Genomic DNA, 6,583 nt, shown 5'->3' with positions numbered 1-6,583 from the left:
GTAATAATAATGAATGAATACAATACAATAACCCAGCAGTGTTGGGTTATTGTAACCCTTAATTGGGCTATATGAATAACCCAATTTGGGTTATCTGAACAACCCAATAAACAACCCAATGTTGGATTGAGTGAAACAACCCTCACACGTTGGGTTAATTAACCGAGCGATTGGCTGGTCCAATATTTAACCAGCGTTGGGTTGGGTAACAACCCAAATTAGGTTGTTCTTAACCCAGCATTTAGGGTGAATTAGTGATTATTATTCATCTCTAACTCTAACTAGCACCCCTGATGGATTACACCAGAAGTGTTAAAATAGTATCTAATAAATACTGTTTTAGAGAAATAACAATTTCAGAAACATTAACTTGAATCCACTGGTTTGATTATCATATGAAATCTGAATGCTAATGACCTGTGGCCTTATATATGTTGTACAGACCTATTAGAGCTGTGATCACAATGAAGTTGATAACCAGAGAGATGATTGTGAGCGGACCGTTGGGCCCCATCTGACAGGTTGGAAACTCGGCAATCTCTTTACACGTCGGACAGGTTTGCGGCTTGGCAGCTAAATAAAAATAAGACAACTCAACATCAATGTTGACCATATTATGTCTCACAGGGAAAAAAATCTTTATTTGGTTATTTGGGAAACAAATTTCAGAAGCTTTGCAGACAACAATGATCCCTGTGTCATAGAGTGAGTCAAAGGAAGAAAGTTTCTAAACAGAACAGAGCTGTAAATTAAACACAGAAATCAGGGAACAAATGTCACTACAAAATAAATTACAATAGCATTACAACCTATTAATAATGTTCCTCAGAAGGTATTTACTTGTGGTTAGGTTTACTGAATTGAGTGCAATTAGATTATGGATAAACAGTTGAAGATGGATGGGTGGATTGGTTGGTGGATTCTTGTCATGCTTACCAGAGATGAGATGGAAGATTTCATCGAAAAAGGAGGTGTTGTCTGCTTTGGTGCAGTAAAACAATCTGTCTTCCACAGTCACCTTGTGAATGAACAAACGGTTCACCAGCTTCACAGAGTACCTGTCTTTGAAAGTGTCATTGTAATAGGCACTACTTGTTACTTTTTTATTGTATGTTCTCAGGATCTTAACAGGACCTCCTCCCAGTAGCTTCATGTTCCACATGATATTATCTTCATCCAGGGAACATTTTAGGGTGGTGTTTAGTCCCAGTTCCACAGGTACATTGGTCCATTTCAGAGTGTGGACAGAGGTCTTAAAAACACCACAGAAAAACAACAGCATCTGTACGTATTTCTCCATGTTGTTCAAAAGATGTTTGGCGTGAGTCAAGCTTCCTTCTAATGATATTAAACTCATATAAAGAATTGTGAACATCATGTGACTTCCTTTTTGCGATGTCTAACGGATGCTGTTCAAACCACATCTAAAGCAGCTAAACAACAACAGGAAGTTAAAGCTGCTTCTTTCTCAAATACAGCATATGCTGTTATAACTGCAGATGACATTGGAAAGCAGTGTGGTCTAGGGCTGCACGATTTTGGGAAAATATCTAATTGCGATTTTTCAGATATTGTGATTTTATTCGCAATATTTATATATTTATTTTAAGGTAGAATAAGTGATAGTTTTTTTTTTAAAGAAAACGTTTTTTTTTGTTAAAAGGTTGATATAAGGAATTATTTTAACCAAATTAAATCACTTCACTACCTTAAGTCAAGCTTCCGAAGCTTCTGTTGAATATTTATTGTGTACATTTAAAAATAAATGTATTATTAATAACTAGGCAAATTGGCAATCATGCAAATGGTTTGATTCAGTTCAGTTATATTTTCAAAAGATTCCCTATTATTTTGCTTATTAGCAATAGAAAATGTTTTTATATTCAGAAAGATCTCAGTAATGGTATTGTCTGCCTCTCATTATTGTCAAGGAAGAAACCGTATGTCGCTGCCTTGCTTTCATCAAAGGCAAAAAAATGCACCCTCCCACTAAACAACTTATACTAGACGTCTAAGTTTATATGTATAAAAAATGGTCTACCAGAGGTATAGATATGCAAGTTTTTTAGATGTCTAAACTTAGACTAGACGTCTAATATACGTCTAATAGACGTCTAAGTTTATACCTGGGTTTAAATTTAGACGTCTAATAGACGTCTATATTTAGACCTTAACGGCCGGCAAAAGTAGTGAAAAACTGACCTTAACGGCCGTCAAAAGTAGTGAAAAACTGATTGTCTCGCTGCCTCAGGTGCTTGAGTTCTGTTCTGATGCTCTGCATTTTTTCACAAATTTAGACTCAGGTATAAACTTAGACGTCTATTAGACGTCTAGTCTAAGTTTAGACGTCTAAAAAACTTGCATATCTATACCTCTGGTAGACCATTTTTTATACGTCTAAACTTAGACGTCTAGTATAAGTTTAGACGTATATTAGACGTCTAATATACCTAAAAATGTTTGCTGGGCTAAGACACATCACAAGTTTGACATGTGTGCAGGGGACGGAGGAGGGGAGCCACCATCACACAGAGTGACAGAAATCACTTTTGCGATTATTATGCACCTTGGTGATTTGCTAATTGCGTGGTTCCAAATCACGATTTCGGTTTACTAGTTTGGGTCCCTCGGAGATATCACATTTCTATTTTGTCTGTCAGGCTAAAGGTTTTGGGAACCCATGATCTAAAGTAGTTTTGCTTGATTCATAACGGAAGGAATGTTTAAAGCCTACCATTCTAGATAGCTCAATGGAAAGTGAGCCAGCCCAGTAGAGTATAAAGGTCATGGGCCCGATCCCTATCCCAGACAATATACAGTAGTCCTCTACCTGTCCCATTCGCAATTTAGTGTTAGGGGAGTTTCTCATCTGAACTGAGTCAGTGGGTCCCTAGACATGAAAAATCACAGAGGTGCTTGTCCGCCAAGCACCTTATGCACCTTACCTTATCTTTTGTGAGCAGGGGTCTTGCCTCTCACGCAAACAAGCATATATGCATATCAATAGACCTGTATAGTAGGTGTTGAGCGACATGCACGGGACTTCTCTACTAGATAAGCGACCCCCCAAACATTTAATCACCAATGCACCACTGAAGCTGTAGCATACTATGTCAATCAATTCTCTCTCTCTCTCTCTCTCTCTCTCTCTCTCACACACACACACACACACACACACACACACACACACACACACACACACACACACACACACACACACACACACACACACACACACACACACACACACACACACACACAATCCATCATTTTGATTGTTTCCAGGAAAGAGAAAGAAGAGAGATAAGGGTGGGTGGGGGGTGTCAAGGGAAGGAAAAAAAGAAGGAATTATTATATGTATATATACACACACACACACACACACACACACACACACACTTTTCTTTACATTTTCCCAATGAGAAAATTTGCCAATTCAGGATGTGTGTCATTCCGTCAGTCTGTCTGTGCACAGACTGTGCACATGGGTGCATGTAAATGCATGCATATGTGGAAGTGTGTGTTTTTTTGTTTCAAGTGTGTGGGCAACAAATGGCCCCAGAAAACGATGGTTTAGTGATGAAAAGTGATGAGTCATCACTTTTCATCAGTTTCATCAGTTTTGTGGGCGTTTTCTGGGGCCATTTGAAGCCCAAGGAATGTTTTTCGTGCAAAACAAATGCTTGCAATGGATTCAGCATCATGACAAACCCCTACTTAGACTCCTCACATCCTACTTAAATACAGAGAAAAAAAATGTTTTCTGGGTATTTTCCTCCTGTATAGAAAGTCGATGGGAGACCGACTCTAGCGGCTGATAACATCAATTAAGCTGGGTCTCAGAAAGGGTTATCATACCAAAATGTAAACTAGAGACATGTAGGAAGTCAAAAATTTAAAAAATGTACGGTCACCTTGGGTGGTACCAATTTGTGAAGATATCAGAATTGGCCCCTGGCCTATGTGTAGGCTGTCTGATTCTGCCAACAGTGTAATTTAAATTATTTCTAACCTTTCATTGAGTGCAGTCAGGTTTGTCTCTAAAATGTGGAACCATTGGTGTGTATTGCCTGTACTCTATATGAATTTATGATTCTATGTGGACTACATGTCTGCCTTCGGTTGTCTTTTTATTCGTATGTTTTTTTTATGTTGCTATGTGAGTATGTGACCTTAACCCATTCCCTGCGAACCCAAAAATATGGATGTGCGCTAATACTGCCAGGAATATCATTAATCTTCAGTTCAACATTACAGGATTAAAAGGGGGCGAATGGCTAGAGGCTGTGTTGGATTTAATATACCACCAGAGAGTGCCAACGATAAGCTTTTCAACCTATATCTATGCTTTTCAAGGTTTGAGTGATCACGTGGTCTGCTGCGCCGTTTACGTTGGCCTGGAGCTAACCATTAGCGTGGAATAGCGTGGGACCCTGTGCGCCACACGCGCGCTTGATGGTGTAATTATTATGATGGCCCATCGCTTGGGACATGTATCCACGCCACAGACACTTCAAACCGGTTCAAAATCCGATGGAATGACGCGGCGTTATGGATTGTAGTGTGTATTGAAAATAACGGCTAGGAGAGGCCATTTCACACAGAGGACCCCTGAAAAACCGGTGACGTCATGAACTTATCATTAGCTTCCACGGTCACTCGTTACAATGCCATCAGTCTGGTAAGATTCCTCCGCCGAAAATATAAAAAAAAATGCTTTTTATATATAAGTCGAGAGAGAGTGTTAATAAAGTTTGATTAATTGATTCACTCTGTCATACTGTCAAAGTATCATATACTTTCACAGTGAATACTCTCATAGTTACAGTAGACATGAAAAGCAAAACTCAGACAGTCCATATGCATAAAGAAAAGTGTTTATTTTCCCTTTGACAGAATCCAAAAATAATGTCTGGAAAAATAATAAGACAGAAAGAAATCCTTCACCCCCCATAGAGAGAAAAGAGTACATGTAGAAATATATTATTGTACGTTCAGTGAGAGTGGACTCTTCAGTTGGAGGCGACCTGAAGTAGGACACTGGGGCGTACAGGGCAGGAGTGCTCTCGTAGCAGTTACCGAAACCCCAGGACGTTGAGCGAGCGTGGACTCTTCAGTTGGAGGCCATAGTCTGGTCGATCCAGCTCCTGAAGGAGGACACTCGGGCGTACATGGCAGGAAGGCGCACTTTGCAGTCTACTCCCCAGGAAACGATTCCCACCTGAGTCCACACACCACTGCTCTGAATCACCAGAGGACCACCGGAGTCACCCTAGAGAAAACATAGTCAAAGCCCAATTTGCAGGTCAGAAATATAGCTGATCCAAAAGCTCAATTAAAGCTGTATTAGCGTGAGAAAACGAATACATAAATTACCAAAGCATTTTATCATGTTGTATTGGAGCCCTGCCGTATGCAAGCAGGTTATCTGACAGATATGACATAAGAGCATTGATAAAAGCATATCTCTGCTGTCGGGCCGAAACCTCCTAACTTAGCTCAAGTGGAGTTAGGAGGTTGAAAAAAAGAGAGGGCCAATCGGGTGGAGTTAGCTGGTTTGGCAGAAAGTGTGGAGTTAGGAGGTTTTGTCCCAAGCATTTTTTACTACTTTTCATTGGTTCAATATTATTTTAACCAACACTCAGATGTAAAGGGTGTTCAGTAGCCCGGATTTATGCCAAAAAAATCTAAAACCTCAAAAATGGAGTTAAGAGGTTTTGGCCAGACAGTGACAATATGTGATAAAACAACGTGATTACAAAGCAGGAGGACGCTCCGGAGGCTCCGGCACAGATCATGGAGTCAGTGATGCTGATGTCGACTAGACTGTAGTCCAGTCTACATGCAGAATGAGACAACATAGGCAGCGACACCTGCTGGAGGATCTCAGGATAGGCTGTGGAACACAGAGCACACAGGAGAGAATGATGTTATAAAGATCATATCGTCTCTGTCGGGTGGAAACCTAATATGCCCAAGTTCAAAATCATCAGAAGCAGCAGATCTACAGAAGCGTGTCGCGGTGTTGTGGATCTGCTTCTTTTGATGCTTTTGTTTGATGCTGCAGTATGATCAAGGTGGGCGTTGGGATTTACAACGCTGCTCAACAGCAACAACGACATCAGGGGTGTGCTGTATATAGTTTCCAGACAATCATGCTCCTCACTGTATTCATCATGGTCACTAACACATCGCTGAAACTTAAATGGGTGCCATGTTACATGTATACAAGACTATAAGTACTGTAGTATCATCTATACAGGAGACTCTACATAAGTACAGTAGTGGGGTTAAAAGGGGCCCCACCATTATATATAAATATTGGTCCATAATACGGTTTTATAACAACCTCTCGGATATTAAAATGTCATGTTCTGTCTGTCTCTAATTCCAAGCCATTTCAGATGCAATAGACAGGTTTCTTGTTTACAAACATTGAGACTAAATGCACAGCTGACTGTATCATGTAATCAATTCCGTCCAATCCCCAAACCTGTTGTTTTGGGGAGCGCTGGTTTCATTGGCTAATTTTGGTACGGACCCTGCGCACGCATCTAGTTTTATCAGTGTAACGTGGACGGTG

Source organism: Nannobrachium achirus (assembly GCF_963921795.1).
Source record: "Nannobrachium achirus genome assembly, chromosome: 4".
Lineage (NCBI taxonomy): Eukaryota > Metazoa > Chordata > Actinopteri > Myctophiformes > Myctophidae > Nannobrachium > Nannobrachium achirus.
This window is presented reverse-complemented; position numbering follows the sequence as displayed.